The sequence below is a fragment of the Mustela nivalis genome (assembly GCF_964662115.1).
Source record: "Mustela nivalis genome assembly, chromosome: 13".
NCBI classification, from domain to species: domain Eukaryota; kingdom Metazoa; phylum Chordata; class Mammalia; order Carnivora; family Mustelidae; genus Mustela; species Mustela nivalis.
Window position 1 is genome coordinate 51877033 of NC_139032.1, and position 24043 is coordinate 51901075.

The 24043-nt window shown below is 38.6% G+C and overlaps 1 long non-coding RNA gene across 1 annotated transcript in view; it reads left to right on the forward strand.

Annotated features, from left to right (window-relative positions):
• LOC309846003 overlaps window positions 1-19100 on the forward strand; it is a 162424-nt gene extending 143324 nt beyond the window's left edge. Inside the window, exon 3 of the long non-coding RNA XR_014301671.1 lies at window positions 18944-19100. This is a non-coding gene — a long non-coding RNA (uncharacterized lncRNA). The remainder of the gene's footprint in view (window positions 1-18943) is intronic.
• Window positions 19101-24043: the final 4943 nt, after the last annotated feature.

Genomic DNA, 24043 nt, shown 5'->3' on the forward strand with positions numbered 1-24043 from the left:
TTTTCTCGTTGGTTCCTGTGGTGTTCTTATTACCTGTGTTTCATTGGACAAGTACTTACCCTCTCTGAATCTTACTTGGTCCCTTTTAAATTGTAGACAATTATATCTACCCCACAGTACTTTTGAGGAGATCCAATGAGATGATTAAAATTGAATGTGCTATTTAAAGCAAAATATAAGTGTTGGGAATTGAGTTCATTAATGAGAAAGGCGAATAATACAGTGTTTGCTTATGTGGCTCATACTGACTCCTGAAAAGTTTCAGATTAAGTTTTTTTAGTTCCTATTTTATAAGTTTTTATTTTATCTGTTTTTCTTTTTTTTTTTTTAAAACAATGTTCCTCTAATAAATCCCAAGGAAATGAGATGCAGAAGCATTTGATAACGAAATGTTATGGTATTGGATTTAAGCAAAGCCAAGAAGTTTGACTTCTTTTCACATAAGTTTCTTAGTCTCATCACTATTGACATTTCGGTGGGATAATTCTTTGTTGAGGAGGACTGGCCTGTATACTGTAGGATGTTTATCAGCTTTCCTGCTCTCTACCCACTAGATGCTAGTGACGTTCCCCTCCCAACTGTGACAATGAAAAATATCTTTACATATTGCCAGATATCACCTTGAGGGTGGCTATATGTGGGCAGAGGGGCCAAACTGAGAAGCTTTGCTCCCATTTGAGAACTACTGCTTTAACAGAGTGTATGTTTTACAAGATGCAAATTTTGTTTACCATGATCTTGATGTGTTCTTATTTCCTAATATGTCAAAAGTATAATTTAGGAAAATTAATTCTGCAAAGGAAACTATCTTTAGCATTTATTTGTTGCCTTGGTCTATTCAAATTTTATAACCTACTTACTAGATAAACATCATTGTTTTCCTGACTGCCCAAACAATTTTCACTGACTGCCAATACCAAGATCTGAACACAAGATTATAAAAAAACAAGAAATAAAGAAAAACAAAAATTCACACAATCACAATGAGAAGCCTGTTCTGGGGATAACAGCTCCTGTAAAATTTCCCATTTTTATTACAATTTTGGTCTCAGGAATGCATTTGTGTTGTGCCATTTTCAGTTCTTGTTACCATCATTGTCATAACAGGGAATGAGCCAAATTGCAATGCCTCAGATAGTCTGTCACTTGCAATAGTGTGGGGCCCTCCTCTGACCTTCTGTTATTCCAGAGTGACTAGGAGGCACAGTCGCTGACCAGAGGAGATGAAGCACTCTGGAGAGATCAAAGGCCATTGAGGCCTGAGTGGCCGTACAATTTAGCACTGGGGGTTCTATTCAGCAGTCTAAATTGCAGCTGGTCCATCTGTCCAAAGAGCAATATGGCACAGAGTTATGAGACATCACTTGGCTTAGCAAAAGGCAGTTCTCATCAAAGGAAAGAGGAAACTAGGAAGAGAACAAGTATTTCTTAACACCGACTATGCATCCCTAGGCTAAGAATTTTATGTGTGTGTTCACGTAATCTTCACACTAAATGTATGAGGTAAATGTTATTATATCTGATTTTTCACTCCTGGTAGTAAAGTAAGTTGCCTAAGGTCAGGTTGAGCTGAGATTCAGATGATGGCTTAGAAGTTTCTGATGTTACTAAATTTGTGAACTTCCAGCCATTATATTCACACATGACCTAGTAATCTCATAATAGATATTATGGGGTTATGAATTGATTCAGATATCTAAAACTTAATACATTATTTTGAAAAGTGGCTTGTTAACTTTGAGGAGCATGGAGGGAGGCCCCCAGCACCTCCAGACTAGTTAGTGAGCAGAGGACGAACAGTGGGGAGTAGGGTAGTAATTAAGAGCTTTCCTTCCTAAGATGTTAGAGGTTCTTTGCTTTTCAAAGAACTTGAAGTCTTTCTGGTGTTGCCACATAAGTCAGTTGGCTCTTTGTTCTTCCTAAAGTGAGATTCATTTATTTTTTAATTATCTTATCCAAAAAAACATTTATGAAACTCTGTTAGGTAAAGGGGACTGAGCTAGGTGCTAGGAATGGGTATAAAATACGTTCCCTTCCCTTAAGGTAACCGACGCTCTTGTAGAGGGTATAAGAAATGTTTATTAACTTCTATATCAATTTCTATAAAACATAGGAGATCATTGAAAGAGATTAAGAAATGTTCGTATGACGGAAATGGATAGTTCAGAGAAAAGATATATACTCTTTGGCCTGGAAATCACAGCCCAGATTGTCAGAAGAGCACACTTACAAAATAAACTTTAGGTAAAGGTGAAGGTCACTGATGACTATCTGTTGATGACTCATTTCACTTTTGCAGCCTCCTGCCCCTGAGCAACCTAAGCTTGCTCCTCCTAGCCCTTGTTGGCTTCCTCCTTGCCTACAAGCTTGCAGGAGCATTTGCGTATTTATACGAGCTGATGCTTCTTCCTGCAGAACCCTAGCCGTATTCCTCTTTGCTCACCTAAATCAAGTTCTTACTTCTTTGATTAAATCATTCTTGATTTCATTGCTGACCACACATCTTTTTCTTTAGACTTATTCTCTCATCCCATTTCTGCCAAAGGGGTTGTTTTAGCCTGTGAACCCTGGGATCCCTTCCCTGGCAGGTGATTGAACCAGAGGTCATATCAGGCCAAAGGGAAACTGATTGAGCCAAGCAGATTCTGTCTCTCAATAACTTGCACTAAGTGACATGAAGCCTCTTCCGTCATGGTAGAGATGGATCTAGTAGGTGAGACGGGTGCCATGTTGGGCCAAGGGGAAGAGTACAGCTGAGAAACAGAAGAAAAGCTAAGAGAAAAAGAGATAAGAGAGGACATGCAACCTCTGAGAACACAAGTTTGCTGACTTTTCAGGTGTACTTTTAGTTCACAGGTGGCTCAGTTCTTCCAATTTCCCTACTTTAGATTCCAAGAGATGTATAACCTCACGCCAATTGACTTGAGCTAATCAGAATGGGTTTCTTACCTTTTCAACGCAGTGGGCTTGGACCAACCTATCTTGCTACCCTGGTCTTCCCATTCTCTGACATCCCGTTTACTTACTCTATGCTGTTCATTTTCTAAATCCATCATGTGCTACTTAACATTCTTATTTGGCTGCTTCTGTGGTGTCTGCCCATTTCCAGCAGACACCAAGCTCTTTCGGCGTACAGGCAATACCTCACACTCGGGCAGCCGTGTAACACAGTGGTCTAGAGCCGGGACCCTGCCTGGGTTCACATGCCGGCGTTGCCACTCTCCAGCCCGGACAGGCTGGGGTATGCTCGTTGACAGACAGCTCTCAAGGCTGCAGAGGCTTAACACCGTGTTTTTTGCTCCTATTAAATGTTCCACTCAGGTTGTCGGGAGGCCTATGATCATCACGGTCACTCAGAAACCTGGGCTTCGTCCCAGTCCCTACCTCCGTGATAACCACGCCAGAGCAAAGAGAACATGGTGGATCGAACAGTGGCTGTTAGAGATTCTACCTAAGTGCAATTCTATCACGGGCCTCCGAGGAGAACTGAAATATTTATGAGCAGCCCTTAGGACTTCCACAATTTCTTGCGAGGAGTGCAACTTGGGGCATGTTGCTTTACCTCTTTGTGCCTCGACTTTCTTTTCTTTGAAATGAGGATAATAATAGCACTTCCCTGTTGTGAGGATTAAATGTGATGCTACATGGAAAGCGCTGAAAATAGCGTCCAACTCGTCGTGAATGCCATCAAAGTGTTTGCTGGTGCTGTTTGTAAATACTTAAAGTCTAAGTTACATGCTTGATTATTTCACATATTCACATCTCTACCCGTGAATCAAAACTTCTACAGATACCGGAGTTGGCAGGTGCCAGGAATGGCCTCGTGATGGAGTTACTTACTGATCTTCTTTCATCTCTTATTCATGTGGGGACAGACATTTCAACCAGTGGTTGGCTGTGTTCTTCTCTTGCCTTATAGCTTCGCTTTCTTCTGAAAAATCAATCGTACTACAAATGCTAGGCCATCACTTTTGTACGGCAGCATTTATTCTGTCTCCTGCATAGAATGGCATTCTAAGTCACTGTCGATAATCCAAAAGAAAGGAATACACGCCAATTTATTAGCTATGCACGGTTCCCATTATCGCCTCGAGAAAATAAACTTAGTGACAAGGGCCACATCGAATATCTGCCGAGTCTGGCTTAGAAATTTTTATTCTCGTTGTCTGGGTAGACTGCCCTGAGTGACTTACCACATCCCCATCGCTACCGGGAAGGAGTTGTCTGCTCAAAGTGCTGTGCTCAGCATTGCTTTATGGGGAGAGCATAGCCTTACCAGCTGTAGAGGCCCGACATTACTTGCAGAGTTTATATTGGAAAGTGATCTCCTCAAACTGAGCCCTGGTTAGGGAAGAGAAAAAAGAAAAGGACGTGTCGAAAAGATGCCTAGAATAAAAAATGGTCTCTGTTTTAATGGGGAAGAAATGTGGTTTGGCATCAATAAAGGGTAGATAAGATGTAGTGTAACCAATAAAATGCTGCTTCCAGCCTCATCCTGTGATCAAAGCAAGAGTGTGTTCTTCCAATAGCTCCTGGCTCGGGTATTTGGGTATTTGCTTTAGCACACCCACCAGGGGGCCTCAGTGATTTTTTTTCTTCTCTCTGGGAAGGATGGTAAATCGCACTTTGATCAGTCAGGACCCTGTCTATTTACATGGTGTCTCCCATTTTCTCTCTCTAAACACACAGTGTCCCTCCATTCTATTGAGGGCTCTGCCGTGCCCAAGGGAAGCAGGCACTTTACCTGCTGATTTGCGCCCCTTTGCCCTGCCCTGAACTAAACCTCAACCCCATTTAGCCGGCGGTTTCTGCTCTGATTCCTTGGGGATGCCGTGGCTCCTCATTCTTTACTTCTCTTTCAGTCATCTTTCGTAACATTTCCTCTCCCGCCATTTTGCTTGATCTCTACTGGTCTTGCTTGGATCTAATATTTTGCTTGAGTGTCATTCAGTTCAGTGGTCTGGGTATTATTTTGTTCTGTTTCTTGAGGAACAAAAATAAGGTAAGACTAAACCAAAGAAGGCGTGGGTGTCTCAGAAGCTTTTATTGGTGACACTCCCCTGATTCCTATGACGGCATGGTACAAATGGGCTGGAAGTTAGGATTAACTAGTCAGCAAGTCACCCATTGACAGGTTTGATGGCCTTGGTGCTATCGGATTTACATACAACATTTTAGTTAACCTAGCAACCCAATTAAATGTTTACCATTATTATCCCCACTCTACAGATGTGGAAAAGAAAACCCGAAAAGCTAAGGGACTTGCTGAGGTCCTACAGATATGAACCCAGAAAGTCTGACTTTGGAGCCTGCTGTAGACTGTGTCCCCCACAGAGTTCCTATGTTAAGACCTAATTCCCTATGCCAGGGTATTAGGAGGTGGAGCCTTGGGGTGGTAACTAGGTTAGGAGGGTGGAGCCTTCATGAATGAGAAGAGTGCCCTTAAAAGAGACCCCAAAGAGCTCCCTTGGCCCATCTACCAGATGAGGGTACAGCAAAAAAGATGACCTCACATGAACCCAGAAATTACTCTTACCAGATACCCAATGTTTTGGCACCTCGATCTTGGACTCCTCAGCTCACAATGGGAGGAGAAAAGAAGGGAACACAGCCACTCCGAAGAGCTTAAAGGAAGCCCTCCTCTCTCTTCGTGGCCTGCAGCCCTTTGGTAATATTGGAGACTGGAGGTTCTTGTGGTTTGGGGAAAATTAGAACAGACCTTAAATACAGTCAATAATTGATGCAAATCACTTTCCTTTCAGTAAGATTTAGGTAATGGCATATCTTAAATGACAAACCCTGCTATTTGTCATTTTCACAAAGGAAAACCCTCAGCGGCTTTCCACCGGTAAATTCCGAAGAGAAGCTGATAGGTTTCCCTCATTTAAATATAGCATAGATGCATTTTTAAGAACCTATTCCTTTTGGAAGGAGTAGAATTGACAGATCTGGACCTTGAATGCTCATTTGATATACTGATGCTCTATGGAGCTTGGCAAGGCAGTTTTTCAGCCCACCCTGGAGCGTTTTCTGTTTCCTTCCTTGGTTCTATTTTAAACTCTTACTTTACATAGTACCTGCAACCAAGGCCAGTGATTATCTTCCCCAGAGAGAAAAGTAAGAATATTTTCCTTCTAGAAAATTGTGAGATCCTTCTCCCTTCCCAACCCCATATCCAAACCTAAATAATATCCCCATCTTGCTTGCTTGAAATATGTATACTTCTTTGCCTTCTGCTCATCTTCCATGTTCCAACCATTGGGTCAACTTCATTTTTATTCAAAATCTTTTTGGTGAATGAAGCCTTGGCAGTGGTCAGGCTGGGGCCAGAGGTTTCTCTTTTGTGGTCGTGATTTCACTTGTGAAGTTTACCTTTTGAAGCAGTATCTCAGCCTTCAGGAAAGAAGAACACCCACCTTCTGCCTCCCTTGGAATCTCTTCACTTTCATCCTTACTAATTTCTGTTATGTCCCTTTCATTAGCCTTTTTTCTTTTCCTTCTCACTTTCCTATTACCCTAAATCAGTGTCCATGAAAGAAGATGTAAAAAAGAAAGTTGTGTTTCCCACTGCTGTCTGTGCCCAGAGGGAACTCATAGACAAGGCACTTGTACCAAAGGTTTCTTCCATAGCTGCTCATCGGATCTCTCTGTGGTACTGAGACTGAATATTGGGAAGCATATCAAATGTACTGGATTAAACATGAGCAATTTTAAAAAATGGAAGCATTCCTCAAATTAGACATTCTAATATGAATTGTGACTCGCTAAGACAAAAGATAACAAATACAAATCCTACAAACTTATACGATTGTATCTCTTTTTTTGCAATGGAGAGAGCATCTTATAAAGTTCTATGCAACACATTTTGGGAAGCACCGTTTAAGAATATTTCACTTGTCATATTCCAAATGCTCCTTGGAGTTCTATATTCTTGATATTGTAAAATTAAATCTCCTTGCTCTGGGATCAGACAGTGGATCTTCTCATAGCTAAAAAGACCTGAATTTACAAAAGGACAGAAAGCATAGCCCAAGTAGCACACTTTCTTGAAAATTATTAATTTTCCCACAGTGCTGTATATTACTGATATAGTAAATGAGATGAACTCAGTGGGAATACACACATAAAAAACCTTTTATTTCCTTGACTTTAAAAATCATGACCTTAAAAAGGCAAGAGCATTGCTGTCTTTCCCACCTCTAAATTTGTTTTGTGTATACACTGTAGCTTTCCGGTACTTTCACTTAGAAAATTGTGTCATGTATGGGGCGCCTGGGTGGCTCAGTGGGTTAGGCCTCTGCCTTTAGCTCGGGTCATGATTTCAGGGTCCTGGGATCGAGCCCCACATCAGGCTGTCTGCTCAGTGGGAAGCCTGCTTCCCCCCTCTCTCTCTGCCTACTTGTGATCTCTGTCAAGTAAATAAATAAAATCTTAAAAAAAAAAAAAAGAAAATTGTGTCATGTATGGTAATTAAGACTATATATAATATAATATTAACATTCATAATCAATCATATTTGTATTTTAAATGCATATTATTTGTTATATTTAAAGTAGTAATAATCAATAATTATATATATATTTTATGACCGGTCAGGCCAGTATACACAACAAGTTCAATCTCACATCCTATTCACCTTCTCCCCTCTCTCTAGCAGGCTTGAGTTGTACCTTGGGGTCTTGTAATGGGGTATACAGCATGATATTCTTCATTGCTATTTCTTGGTTTAATTTCTCTTGTGAATCTTCCTATATCTTATAGGTTTAGAGGAAGGAGAAAGACTAGAGAAAAAAGAGAAAAGGTCTTTTCTTTGTCTTTAATGTAATATATATATATATATATATATATATATATATATATCATGTAGCTATTATATTTCCCATGATAGGTATCTAAATCTTGGCTTTTTTGTCTGGTACATTGATGGATTCTTTGGAGGATGCACGGGATCACCAGCCGTGTACCCAGTAAGGGCAGTGCACTCTCTAGTTCATCTCCTCTGTCTGTTCCTATTGCTCCTACTGCTGGTGGTGAACCCAAGGTCTCATACCTTGAAGATGGCCTACTTATCTTCTAAGGCATCCTCTCAATTCTCAAGAAATTCATGCATCCTTTCTGGGCAGTCTGTGTTTGCTTTGCTATCACATGCTGCTCTAGCCAGAATCCTACCTTTAGAATTCTCCAGATAAGAGGCAGATCTTGGGTTTATGATTGTGTATGTGAAATTCCAATGGACACATCAAACTCCTGAGAGTTCCTATATCCTCCTTCATTCAGGAGGGTGTAGTGGTTTTGGACTACAAATGTCTGCAACTCAGCAAACATCTAGGCATGGTGAGGGATGCCAGCTTCCCTTCATACAGGGACATTACTTTATGGACACTTTCTTAGACCCTTCTCAATCAGTTGATGAGGAGGGTGCCCTCTTCCCCGAAGAGAGGAGGGGGGATAAAGTCTTTGCACTTTTCATCTCAGAAAAATCTCCGACCAGCTCTCTTTTTTTTCACCTTTTAGAATTCCTCGTTTCCCCTATTTGAAGCTATTAGGTCGGTGGTGGGGATTAATAACGGTCAAACTAGTTCTGTTATTCTTGGCAAGGATAAAAGTAGCATTCTTCTTTAGTGTTACCATCTATTGAATTTCAGAAGACAACATGAAAAGATTCATTCAGCATCCTGTAACGTGGGGAAATTAATTCCTAAATGCAAATATTCTTTGTACTGTTTTGTTTTGTTAGTAGTATATGATTTATACAGCAATTTCCATTGTTTAAAAATCTTGTTATTAGAGTCAATGCTGATACTAAGACCTACCTTTGTTGACATGTTGTGTTCTTGTATTCTATTCCCAGGAGTGGCACGTGCAGGTGAGAAGGCATTTCCAACTGTCCAGCTCTTGCAACTTTCTGGTTGAAGCCTATAGTTAATTACTGCTAAGTGTTTAGAAGTGAGTTTATGAAACTTTTAGATTATACCACAGCACATATGCACAGGAGTTAGAATAGTAAGCACTTAGTGGATTTTATATTTAATTTCAGTAATTAGACAGTTCTCAGCTAATCATTTTTAATTTTAGCTGTATCATCTGTATCCCCTTACCACTTCTATGACCCGGCTGGGCTGGTTTCCCATACTCTTATTCTCTCTCTCTTTTCTCTCTGTTCTCTCACTTTGTTGTTTGTTTAGTCGCAAGGCTCCAATAGTGTCATTTCCTGCTGGGTTCTCCAGCTGTGAGACATTCCCTCAAACCCCCTCCCCTTCCCCAGCTGTCTCTACGGGCAACATCAAACTGCTGATTTTAACACATTTGGTTAGCATTTAGCAGGGGCCAGGGACTCCTGTTAACTTCTAAAATGTGTTTATGATGCAGAGACACATTTTGCTCCTTATTAAGCCTTTGACTAAAGGGAAAAATAAAGGGGTGTCGAGGTGTGAGATTCTAAACAACCATCCCAGAAAAGGGTAAAAACCAGTCAAATAAGTAATACAAGAATTCAAAGGAACCCAAAACCCACAGCTCTGTTTCTCATGAGCTAGGAGCTAACATTGTTTTGCCTTCACTCAGGCTGGGTTGTCTACTGGGAAACTGGCAGACATACCTGTTAGGTGCAGGAAACCCTGAAGTGGACAACATCAGAAACTCCTTTTATGAAGGCACCAATTTTCATGTATTCCAGTATCCTGGAGGTATGTTGTCATTTTTGAAACATTCGCAACATGCAATGGAGAGAAAGAGACCCTTTGTTAGCTTCATTCCAGGAGGAAAATTGAGATGCAGCTGGGAGGAGCTGGAAGCATCCAGTCAGTAAGATAGCAGGGAGAATTTATATGACATGACAGCTTGTGAACATGCTTGCTCTAAGACAGACACAGTACTGGTATAAGCAAGGCAGGATGTAAATGATTTTTTAAAAGCAAGTGTTGGCCTGGATTTTGACTCAAGATGGTGCCCCATGTATCTTGGTATTCAGTGAAAGTATTCTGAAGCAGTGAGCAAGCCTCTAGTCCAAAGCTTGCTACAGAGTAAGCCCTTAATACATTTTTCCTGACTTGCTTGCTGTTTTGTAGCATTCCTAGCTTGGCATACAAGGAGGATAATGAAGTACATAGGGATAGAAAAACTTCTGCATTAACTTGATGGCCACATCACAGATAGCAGGGGTTAATAGCAGGAACATCCGTAGAGTTCATCCCTGGTAAACCAGGTCATCCCTGATCATAACATGTCCAGAGAGCTCCAAGAGCTGTGAGAGTTCCCAATAAAATCCAGCACAAGTTTACTCCAGCTCAGCCTCTCCATCCCTCCCCAAATGGGTCCCTTCGTGTCCTCCCAGAAGTGGGCGCTAAACCAAGTTACAAGTGTGAGAGGCTTATTGTGGGAGATGCCTATGAAAGAGGGAAGGAAAGGAGGCAGACCTAGTCAAGGAAAGCCTCAGACCTGGAAACAATTTTGACATCTGTGGGAAAGTTGGGAAAGAAGGAGGTTTGGGTAGCCCGGAAAAGTTTTGACTATGCCCATAAGGAGGCCCAGTGCAGAGTCTTGCTTTTGGCAGAAATGGCCTGTCCCTAGGACTTCTACCTTGCTAGGTCTGGCTGGCAGTTGCCCCAGAAGAGTGTGGCCTTAGTGTGAAAACTATGGTGGATCACTAAGGTGAAACAGTTGGAGGCTGTCAGCTAACTAGAACGTTTTCTTTAGCAGGGAGGTCTGAAGAATGCACCCCATCACTGCCAGACTATGAGACTCCAGCCTCTTCACCCCAAAATGATGCTATCTTAGAACCAGATTTCTGTTGTCCCCAGAGAGACCATCAGACCCAATCTCATTTTGCCTCGTATGCCTCTTTACCTTCTGCACTATCAGAAAGTTCTCTCAAGAAATCCATTATTGTCCAAAATGTGACACCCATATGATGTTCCAAATCTTCTAATGAGACTCTTTTATTACTTCTGATCCATCCAAACCCTTTCACCTCCTTGTTTGAACTCTCGGAGTGTTATAAGGTAAATGTCCCTTATGTTCTCCTCTTCTGGAAGTGTCCTCCTCACTTTGTTTTTCTAACTGAACCTGGCTCATCTCAAGGACATGTCTTCCTTCTCAAGGGGTGGTTATATTATTATTTTTGTCTCTTATGAATAGATAGTGAGTATGGAGGGGAGTGGGATATACTTAACTACTTATTCCTCATTTCTTCTTCTAACACATTTCTCCCTCTTCCTTTCTCAAAAAAGCATCTCCTTGAAAGAATCCATCAGAACATTCCCCTACTCACCTTCCCTGTCTTCATCTCTCAAACTCTTGGTCACTCTTTTATTCATTGAAGATTTAGCACTATTTTCCTCTTCACCATCACTTCTGTTATTTTTGGGATATTTACCATTCATTCAGCTAATCTGTCTGATACTCTGACTGCTCAGTTGGATGAATTGTTGCTGTTCACTAAGTCTAGCCTCCTCACTCTGCACGGGATCCTTCCCCCATGTACTCATGAGAAGGACTCTGGCAATTATTGCCTTTATTCTGCATTCAAAATGTGTCCACTTACCACTGGATTAAGTCTTTCTGCTGTTTTATTTCTTATATTAATGATGTAAGTAGTTCTATTAAATATTTTTTCACCATAAAGTCCCTGTCTTGACTCACACTTTCCTTAGCTATCACCCTATTTCTCCGTCCTCACCATACAGCAAAATGCCACATTAATGTCTTTATGTTCTCATTTCTCTGTAGCTTTGTAGATGTTCCAATGGCTTTCATTCCCTCTACTTTACTAATCACTAATACTGATTTTTCTGAGGTTACTAAGGTCCTCCATGTTGCCAGACTCAATAATGACTTCTCTTGCCTCATCTTAGTTGAGCTTATGAGAAAAAATTGACATAGTTTACTATCTCCTTGTCTTCAGAACATTTCCTTCACATAGGTGCTGTATCACCATTTTCACTGACTCTGCTCAGTCACATTTTCGGGCCAATTTTTCAGTTTTTCCCAGCTTTTTTGAGATATAATTGACAACATTGTGTAAGTTTAAGATGTACAACATGACGATTTGATGTATGTGTATATTGGAAAGTGATTATAGTAAAGTTAGTTAACACATCCATCCCCTGATGAAGCTATTTTTTGTTTGTGGTTATAACATTTATGATCTACTGTTTTTGCACACTTCAGTTTTACAATATGGTATTGTTAACTTATTACAGTTCTATTACTGTATGTTACATTTTTAGAACACATTCCTCTTATAACTGAAAGGTTTTACCTTTTCACAAACATCTTCTCATTTCTTTCAATCCCCCCTCTGCACCCCGCAACCTTCAGTCTACTGTTTCTGTGAGTTTGATTTTTTTTTAGATTCCATGTGTAAATGAGATCATGGAGTATTTGTCTTTCTCTTACTTCATTTCGCACAGTACCCTCAAGGTCCACCCATGTTGATGCAAATGGCAGAATTTCCTTCTCTTTTATGGTTGAACACTCTTGTATTGTATATATACATATATTCTCCTTCCTTTTTTGGTATTTAATGTCAACATGTTCTGGGGATCAGTTCTTGGATCTTATGTTTCTGTTTACACTGAGTCCCCAGGTGATGTCATCCAGACTCTCCATTGATCATTACAGTCTTACAACTAAGGACCACTCCACCAGAGTATGAAATGTACCATAGCCAAACAGCGTCTTTAGTTTTCTTCCACCCTAACATGGGGGCACATGGGTGTGCACACACACACACACACACACACACACACACACATATTTGTACCTCCTGCATTCATTCTTTCCGTAGGAAATGGCACCACATTCCTTCAGTTGCCCACGCCGAAAACCCAGGGCCATGCTTAATTCTTGTCTTTCCTTCACAAACTATATCCTTATGCTTCATCAGTAAAACCAGTTGGTTTTAGCTTCAAATTATATCCTGTGTTAGGGTACGGAGTCGACCACCCCTCAATTAGACAGAGAACACTCTCGATAATGCAAGTCACACAGTGAGGTTTATTTCCAGCTAGCTGGGGTCCAAGTATCCGCCCGGCACAGTGGGTGTCAACAAGGACCCCGAACACTCAAAGCCAAGGGTTTATATAGCATTTTCAAGGCACTTCTTCATGGCTACATACGTATCTTGTGCCCCACTTTGACAGTTTAACTTTGTTTACACTTTTGCCACCTCAGCATCACCCTGGCGCCATCCTGGCAATTAAGTGAGATTTAGGTTTAAAAGAAATTTAACTTTATTTACATTTCCTTCTTCCTCAGCCTCCTTCAGTTTTATGGTGGGGAGGGCAACCTTAGGCCTTGAGGAACTGAGCCCTTTGTCTCTGGAAATTGGGCCATTGAAGAGATAGCCGTTTTTGTTGTAAATCACCAGGACATTTGCAAACCAAGGGAGACTCCTGTCTTGCAGGATTGTGATCTCTGCAAGTTAACTATTTGTTTTTCTTTAACATCTAGTCCCTGTGGCGCTACCCCCTAACCGCCCTGGTGGTATATGATTAAGTTGTTTTTTAGGATTTAGCTACTTTCTCTTATCCCAAGTTACGTGCGCCCTGTGGGCTGGTTAGGGACACTCAGTAAAATGGCTTCCCGGCCTTCAGGATGGCCATTCTTATGCTAACCCACTCTTACAGTGCAAGGTGCCGGCTTTTGCTTTGCCAAGATGACTGTACTTATTTCAGGGCTAGACTCGAGGTGGGTACAGCCTTGTTTTTCTTGGCCTTCACACCTGGAGCTGGTTTCCAGGACTTGTTTTTAAGTCCCTTGGGGGAAGGGGAGCAGGGACAGTTTAAGGGTTAACCTCAATGGAAGCCTCTGGCTAAAATAAAAGTATAAACTAGGTCCTTACACCTGAATTTGACCTCTTTAGCCATCATTTTTCTCCTAGACTATTCCAACTGTCTCTTCACTTCTCTTTCCTTTTCTCACTTTGACCCTCACTACTACTTATTCTCTGCATCACAAATGGTGATTCTTTAGAAATTGGAGCACTTTGTGCCCCTATAGGGATCACTGTAATCATTCCAAGTAAGTACTTCAATCTAGTTGAAAGCAAAAAGTATTAAATTTAATAAAAGTTTACATTGATCTTTCCATTGTTTCTTTCTTTTTATGTCTTAACCTGTGCCCGTGCTCGCCCTAAAGCCTTGACAGATCTTTATGTTGCCAAACCCATTCAGCCTTAACCTCTTCGGTCCTGACTTTGCCTTTCAATCTAATATGATTCTTCTGAGCCCAGGCTGGTTGCTAGATCATTTGTGCCTCACTGTATATGGTTTTTATCTCTTTTAATATTTTAATAATTTTTTTAAATGATTCTTTTTATGTGATGATTTTCTTCTATTAGACTTTTACCTTCTTATATGCTCACAGTTTAACTGGGTATCTGCCATGTAGTAGGATACAATATATGTTTGAAGAATAATTAAGTAAATAATTTGGCTTACAAAATCTCTGCCTCTATTGTAGAAAGAATATAATCAGTCAGCACCATATTGACTAGTTTCCTGAAAGCAAAACAAAAACAAAAACAAAAACAAAAACAAAAACAAAACCAATCCATTTAGGACTAGTCACTAAGGGCACCAAAGGTTGCCATTTCTTTATTAATGGAATCAGCAAAATGGAGAAGGAAAACACTCATGGAATCTAATCAAGGGTAATGTCTACTTAATGAGAAAATCCCAAGGTTAATCATATACACTTTGGTTATAAAGAAATAACTATAACATTTTCAGCCTTTAAAAACAAAGGGCATGAATCTGTTTGCAGACTTTTAACAGCTATTTTCTTATATTCTGTGGCTCCATTAATAACTTGTCTTGGTGCAGGGTAAAAATAAACCAAAAAAACAAAAGCCATATGTTCGAAATAACCTTTCATTTCAAAATTATTACTAAACTATAGACTCATTTTCCATTCATTTTTTAAAAACAATGTCTGCCATGTGTAGTAAATAGTATTTTAATCTTTTCTACAGAAGCATGAGTGGTGTGCACACTAAGGGGTAATTCTGTAGGAATAGACTTTTAAATTCAATTCAGCACTTTTATCGAGAATGGAGAAGCTTAAAAATTAAGCCAGCAGGCATCCAAAGCCTGAGAGAACACTACTGGATGCATTCTTAATTAGAGCCAATAAAGTGTGTTTTTAGGGAGAGCTTTCCCGCAGAAAGCTCAATGGTAAAACTCAGAAGAAGCAAATTAAATTCTCTATATTAACTGCTTGGCACACTGCTTCTCAAGGAGTTATTTAGCCCAATATGTGAGTTGACAAAATTTTACTTTCAAAACTCCAAATAACCCTGAGATAAAGCACCTACTACTTACATATTTTACCCAAATAAAAAACAATCTATACTAATTTCAAGTCTTACAAGGTTACCAACAGAAAAGGGAACACTTGAGCAATAATGATGAGTTATAGGATAGAGGAAGGATCAAGAATTTCGGATTTTGTTTCCGTGACTACTTTTTTTTTTTTTTTTTTTTTTAACCATTAGACATACTTATGTTATGACATGGAATATTTGTGTGATTCAGTGTATGTGTTTGTGTGAGCATTAAAATAAGGTCAGGAAGAATAAAACAATAGATTCTAAACTGTCAACAGTGAATCCATCTGGATAGTAGGCTTGCGAATAGGGAGATGAGATGATTCTTTTAAAAAATAATATCCTTATTTTTAGTCTTTAAGCGTGTATATGTACTTTATAATTAAAAAATAGTAAACTTAAAAAGATAAAATAAACTTAAAAAGTTACCAGTTGATTTCTGGAAAATCGTATTTTGGAACTCATTGGCACCAAGTTCAGAAAACAAGTACACAGGTATGGTTCACAGGAGATTGGACCTGAGAGATGCTGAGAACTGTATTTCCAATATGGTATAATAGGTAGCATTTTAGGTTTTTTTTTGAAGACATAATAGTGGTGTATCAACTCTGTAGTGGAAATATTTTCAGGTCATAAAATACAAACACACCTAATGACTTAAATGTAAACTCATATAGACCATTGTGTGATCATTGAGACTATTTTAGACCATTTTAAGTGTAAAAGGTATTCAGAAATAGATTGAACTGACTTAGTTATTTGAAGGTATATGTTATATCTTAACCATACATTGATTCATTCATGAATCTAACAGAAGATTTTTAAAATCTTATTTCTGAATTATCAACACTTTGCATATAAAGTGTGCTCTCCTGTCTTTAAACATATGAATGAATAAATAATTACTAGTCACTCATCAAGGCTTATTTTCCTCTAGATGCTTCCTTAAAGTCCTTCTTGAGGAGGTATATTGAAAAAGTTATTTTATTTATTTATTCTGCTTCAAATATCGTAATTTGCACTCCAGTGATACTTAATGAATATTTACTTGGGGAAAACCTCAAAACTATTATCAAATGGGGACTATCTAGAGAGGAGAAAGCTGAGGTGCAACAGCATGGAGGTCTTCAAATATATAAAGACTGCTTGAGGGAGAAAGATTAGACTGATACCGTTGGAAGTGGGCTTGTTTTTTGTTGCCATTTAAAGCATTATTAAACCTGTGTGGCACAGTCCGTTAAGTGACTGACTCTTGGTTTTGGTGCAGGTTGGGACCTCATGGTTGTGAGATGGAGCTCTGCATCTGGCTCTGTGCTCAGCAGAGTCTGCTGGAGATTCTTTCACCCTCTCCCTATGCCCCTCCTGTTTCAGCTCTCTCTCTCAAATAAATAACAAATCTTTAAAAAGACGAATGTGTTATTAAACAGCACCTTGCAAGACAACATGCATATGTAATTGGAGACTTGGATGAGAGGATCATTTTTTTTTTAAATTGAGGTAAAATTGGTATGTAACATTATATTAGTTTCAGGTGTACAATATAATTTGATATTTGTACACACTACAAAGTGATCACCACAATGTCTCGTTACCCTCTGTCGCTGTACAGTTGACCCTATTTTTCCATTTTGCCCACCTGTCAACTCTCTTTCCCCTCTGATAAACGCCCGTCTGTTCTCTATATCTATGAGTTTTGTTTTGTTTGTTTTTTTGTCTTGTTTTTTAAATTCTACATATAAGTGAAATCATATGGTATTTGTCTTTCTCTGCCTGACTTTATTTTACTTAGCATAATACCCTCAAGGTCCATCCCTGTTATTAAAATGTCAAGATTTCCTTCTTTTTAATGGTAATACTCCATTGTCTATATATCCCACCTTTAACCATTCATCCACTGATGGGCGCCTAGGTTTTCAAATATCTGGGCTATTGTAAGTAAAGTTGCAGTGACCACAGGGGTGCATATATCTTTTTGAATTTGTGTTTATGTTTTCTTTGGATACATACCCAGAAGTAGAATAGTTGATTTGCATGGTAGTTCCATTTTTAATTTTTTAAGGAACTTCCGTACTGTTTTCCATAGAGACTGCACCAAATTACATTCTCACCAACAGTGTACGAGAACTCTCTTTTCTCCACATCCTTTTCAACAGTTGTTATTTCTTTCTTTCTTTTTTAAAATTTTTTTTTTATAAAAGCCATTCTAATGGGTATGAGGTGATATCTCATTATGGTTTTGATTTCCATTTCCTTGATAGTGATCTTGAACATTTTTTCATGTGCCTATTGGCCATTCGTATGTTGTTTTTGGAAAACTGTCTAGATCTGCCCATTTCTTAATTGGATTATTTGATTTTTTGAGTTGTTTGGGTTCTTTATATACTTTGTATATACCTTATCAGATAAGTCATTTGGAAATATTTTCTACCATTTGGTAGGTTACTTTTTCACTTTGTTTATGGTTTCCTTTGCTTTGCAGAAGATTTTTAGTTTGATGTAGTCCTTATTTATTTTTGCTTTTGTTGCCTTTGCTATTAGAATCAGATCCAAAAATTCAGCGCTAAGACCAATGTCAAAGTTCTTAACTTCCTGTGCTTTCTTCCAAGAGTTTATTTGCTCATTTTAAAAAGATTTTATTTATTTATTTGGAGAGAGAAAAAATGAGAGAGAGAGAGAGAGAGAGCATGAGAAGGAGAGGTCAGAGGGAGAAGCAGACTCCCTGCTGAGCAGAGAGCCCGATGCAGGACTGGATGCCAGGACTCCAGGATCATGACCTGAGCTGAAGGCTGTGGCCCAACCAACTGAGCCACCTAGGTGCCCTACGAGTTTTTGTTTGTTTGTTTATTTCAGGTCTTCCATTCAAGTCTTTAATTCACTTTGAGTTAATTTTTGTTTATGGTATCAAGTTTCATTCTTTTATATGTGGCCATTCAGTTTTTTCAATACCATTTATCGAAGAGACTCTCATTTCCCCCAGTGTATTCTTGGCTCCCTTGTCATAAATTAACTGACCATATATGGGTTTTTTGGTGTTGGGGGGGTGCTCTATTATGTTTCACTAATCTATGTGTCTCTTTCTATACCAATACTATACAGTTTTGATTACAATAGCTTTGTAGTATAGTTTGAAATCAGGGAGCATGATATTCCCAGCTGTGTTCTTCTTTCTCAGGGTTGGTTTGGCCATTCAGGGTCTTTTCTGGTTCCATACAAATTTTATAATTATTTGTTCTACTTGTGTGAAAAGTGCTGTTGGAATTTTGATAGAGATTGAGCTGAATCTGTAGATTGCTTCTTGTATCTTGAGGTAGGCTTGTATCACTATAAGCTTCCCTCTTAGAATTGTTTTTACTGCATCCCATGATTTTGTATTATTTTATCTCCATTTTTATTTGTCCCGAGGTCTTTTTTGATTTCCCATTTGATTTCTTCATTGATCCACTAGTTGTTCTGTAGCATATAGTTTAATCTTCATATGTCTGTGATATCTCCAGTTTTCTTTTTGTAACTGATCTCTAGTTTCATACCACTGTGGTCAGAGAAGATGCTTGATTTGACTTCAGTCTTCTTAAATTTATTGAGTCTTGTTTTGTGGCCTAACGTTATCTATCCTAGACAATCTCCCATGTGCACTTGAGAATGTATACTCTGCTGCTTTTGGAGGGAATGTTCAGTATATATCTATCAAGTCCATCTGGTCTAATGTGTCATGTAAGATGTCATGGCTGATGTTTCCTTATTGATTTTCTTCCTGGTTGATCTAGCCATTGAGGTAAGTATATTTCCCACTATTATTGTGTTATGTCGATTTCTTCCTTTATGTGTGTTTATATTTGCTTTATATATTTAGGTGCTCCTATGTTGGGTGTATAATCGTTCACAAATGTTATATCCTGTTGTTGGATTGACCCTTTCATCATAATTCAGTGCCCTTCTTTGTGTTTTATTACACTCTTTGTTTAAAGTCTGTTTTGTCTGATATTAATATAACTACACCAGGTGTATTTTTTTTTTTCCATTTGCATGACATCTTTTTTTATCCCCTTGCTTTCAGTCTGTGTGTGTCCTTAGTTTTGAAATGAGTGTCTTGCAGGTAATATGTAGATGAGTCTTCTTTTTTTTATCCTTTTAGCCACTGTATCTTTTGATTGGGGAAGTTAGTCCATTTACATTTAAAATAATGATTGATAGGTATGTGCTTATTGCCATTTTGTTAATTGTATTCTGGATGTGTTTTTAAAAAATATTTTATTTATTTATTTGACACAGAGAGAGATCACAAGTAAGTAAGAGAGGCAGGCAGAGAGAGAGGGGGAAGCATGCTCCCTGCTGAGCAGAGAGCCCAGTGAGGAGCTCAATTCCAGGACCCTGGAATCATGGCCTGAGCCAAAGGCAGTGGCTTAAACCTCTGAGCCACCCAGGGCTCCCTGTATTCTGGATATTTTTATAGTTCCTTCCTGTTACTTTCTTCTTCTCTTGCTCTCTTCCTTTGTAATTTGTTGCTTTTCTTTAGTGTTTAGTTTAGATTCTTTTCTTATTACCTTTTGTTTATTTAGCATAGGTTTTTGCTTTGTGGTTACCATGAGGTTCACATGTAACAACCTATATATAGAGCAGTCTAATTTAAGTTGATAGCAATTTAAATTACTGCATTCTAAAAACTATTTATTTTACTACCCCTCCCTCCATGTTTTGTTTTGATGTCATATTTTACATCTTTTTATGTTGTGTGTCCCTTAACTAATTATATAGTTAATTTCACTACTGTTGTCTTTTAACCTTTATATTAGCTTTATAAGTGATTAATCCTTTACCTTTATTATATATTTGTCTTTATCAGTGAGATTTTTATTTTCATATGTTTTCTTGTTATTAATTACTTCCTTTTCCTTTCACCTTAAAGAAGTTCCTTTAGTATATATTATAAGGCTGGTTTAGTGTGGATGAACTCCTTCAGCATTTGCTTGTTGGAAAACTATCTTTCAGTTCCGAATAGACAGCCTGCCGGGGAACAGTATTCTTGTTTGGAAGTTTTTTCCTTCAGTGCTTTAAATATATCATGCCACTTTCTCTGGCCTGCAAAATTATGTTGAAAAATCAGCTAACAGTCTTAAGTAGGTTCTCCACATCTTTACATGGGAGATGGTGAGTTCAGTGTTTTCCTATGCCACCATCTTGGGCTGCCTCTGTAAACATTTTAATGAGGATTAACGTGTGAAAAGCTCCAGGGAGATTTCAGTTTATAATGTTAAGGATGCTTTGGGATATGTAAGTTTCTACTCACTAGAAGAACCTAACAACTGTGAGATAATCTGTTGAGCAAGTTGAGGAGAGCATTTCCATATCAGATGTTTGATTGGAGTGGATGGCTGTAAGGTCTTTTCTAACACTAGAATTCTTTGGTTAAATAAATGAAGAATATGTGATTCCCCCAATCCACTTGAGGATAAGCACTGGTGCTTTTAAACTGTGCCTTCCCAGAGCCTTTCTAGAAAGAATTTCTATTTTCCTAAAGATTTAGGTAAGTGCAAAACAAAGGAGAAACATTACTTAGAAAAGGCACTAATATTCCCTGATTTCTTATAATAAAACATTTTGAATCTGTCATGCTTTTAGACAGCTCTGTATAAAGTTTTACTTGATACTACTCCAAAAAAACCATGTATGTGAATGAGATGGAGAGTAAAGATGGAGTTAAAGGTTGGGAAGTTCTTTAAGGGAGAAACACGGTAAAAGTCAATTTATACTGTTTTTTCCATTTTTATAAATGAGTAGTCATATGAATCTAAGAGCTGTTGCTTTATTTCCTTGATGAAAGTGTTTTCCAGATATGCCTCTTTAAGTTCATACATATTAAATGGACATTAAAGAAAAATGATTAGCTTCTACGTGAATAGAGAGCTCACAGTCTTTTCAGGATTTCAATCTAATGTTCTGGAGAAATTTCACATGAGTTTGGGGTTAACTATTAACCACCAGTCAACTCTCAATGTTTATGCTATAATTAGTTTGCAAATGATTATAAGCAAAAACTGTTAACTTTTTCTTTTGAAAGGCAGTACTAAAGAGGAAATAACATTATTATTTATAACATTCTATTCAAGTTCAATTTCTATGTTAAATTGCCACTGAAGAATTTAAATCGACTGCATTTATGTTTATTGCATAGCATAAACCATGTAAACAAAATAATACCATGTGCTTCAAAATAAGTACCTACTAATGTAATAAGTACCTGAAGAAATATCTAATTATGTTTTATGAACTCATAATGGTACCTGTGGTATTTCATTATTTTATTGCTTAAATAATCAATTACCCTTTTTCTCTGAAAATGAAAAAAAAAGGAAAACTGATGCAATTTCAATGGTAAGCATTCAAAATTCTGGCTAACTTATTGATATAATGAAAACAATGAGTAAAATATCACAAAAAGTAAATATAAAAGACAATTTTGGAATTCTTCCAAAATGAAGAAAATTTACAGCAAAGACCAATGCATTAGGAAGGAAAAAAAAACTACATGAGTCCCTGTAGTTCTGAATAACTATTACGTTGCAGATAGTTTCAATTAATATGTGGAAACACTTGATAAAGTCAATTGCAGAATCAAAAATACATATGAACAATACCGGAAATTTATTGATAGAAATATCTTTATGTCTTATTTTCATTAGATGATACATCATTTACTAGTTGTTTTAATAAAAAAACATAGATTTTTTTTTCTTTGTGACAGATGAAAAATGTGATGAAAAACATTCCACGAGATATTTCTGTTTATAATTCTGATGGAGTAGCTTGTTGCAGATCGTTGCTATCAGGACAATGAATAAAGTTGGATTTTTAAAAATCTGTATAAAGCCGTAAGAGCGCTGTTAAAGTAACCAGTTCTGGAGAGGCCAAGATTGTGTAGAAAGGGGAATTGGAGAGAGGTGAGCTGAACTTCTGTTGCAACCTCTGTCCTGGGGGCATCTGCTAATTGCAGGTAGGAAGTATCCAAGGTTTTCCTAGGCAGAACAGGACAAAGTAACGAAGAGAGGCTTGGGTGGTCTTACGGGGCTGGTGAGACTTAACTGAAGACTTTGGGGGCCAAGATCCCAGTGAGAAGGGAAGAGTGAACAGACCATGATAACTGCTTCAGGATATTTGTTGAATTTGCAAGTGACAAAGGGACAGGAGACAGGCCTTTCTCAGGACCCTCTGAGAAAACAAAGCAAGGTATTTCAGAAGTCTGAAGGCACTAATGTGGATAGATTCGGGATTCACCAGGACCCACCAGATGTGAAGCCCTCTCCTGGTGAAGACCCTAATAGCAGAGGTGAACGGGAGGTAAAAGGAACTTTCCAGAATTGCTTCCAGTTCTGATTCAGTTTTGTCTCAGAGGAAAGGGTGAATCTTTTCTGAAGGAAGATAAGATACGGAGACTGTATGTATTTTCTTACAGATCGTACCTGACATTCAATAAAATATTATTATATGTGCCGAGATACAGGACTATAACCTGAGAGAAGATAGAAGATTATTAAAAAGAGGTTTTTTTAAAAAAATGTATTTATTTGACAGAGATCACAAGTAGGAAGAGAGGCAGGTAGAGAGAGAGAGGAGGAAGCAGGCTCCCTGCCGAGCAGAGAGCCAGATCCCAGGACTCTGAGATCATGACCTGAGCCGAAGGCAGAGGCTTTAACCCACTGAGCTACCCAGGCGCCCCTAAAGAGTTTCACAGGACATTCAGATATTGGACTTAGAAACACAAGGTGCTAAAGTAACTGTGAGTAATATATCCCCAAATAGAAGGAAATAAGGGGGAAAACAGATGATATGGAGGATCTCACCAAAAGGTCTTAGTCTTATTCTTTTTTTTTTTAATTTTTAAAAAAATTTTTATTTTTTATAAACATATAATGTATTTTTATCCCCAGGGGTACAGGTCTGTGAATCACCAGGTTTACACACTTCACAGCACTCACCAAAGCACATACCCTCCCCAATGTCCATAACCCCACTCCCCTTCTTCCTACCCCCTCCCCCAAGCAACCCTCAGTTTGTTTTGTGAGATTAAGAGTCACTTATGGTTTGTCTCCCTCCCAATCCCATCTTGTTTCATTTATTCTTCTCCTACCCCCTTAAGCCCCCATGTTGCATCTCCACTACCTCATATCAGGGAGATCATATGATAGTTGTCTTTCTCCGCTTGACTTATTTCACTAAGCATGATACCCTCTAGTTCCATTCACATCGTCGCAAATGGCAAGATTTCATTTCTTTTGATGGCTGAATAGTATTCCATTGTGTATATATACCACATCTTCTTGATCCATTCATCTGTTGATGGACATCTAGGTTCTTTCCATAGTTTGGCTATTGTGGTCATTGCTGCTATAAATATTTGGGTGCGCGTGCCCCTTTGGATCACTACGTTTGTATCTTTAGGGTAAATACCCAGTAGTGCAATTGCTGGGTCATAGGGCAGTTCTATTTTCAACATTCTGAGGAACCTCCATGCTGTTTTCCAGAGTGGTTGCACCAGCTTGCATTCCCACCAACAGTGGAGGAGGGTTCCCCTTTCTCCACATCCTCGCCAGCATCTGTCATTTCCTGACTTGTTGATTTTAGCCATTCTGACTGGTGTGAGGTGATATCTCATTGTGGTTTTGATTTGTATTTCCCTGATGCCGAGTGATATGGAGCACTTTTTCATGTGTCTGTTGGCCA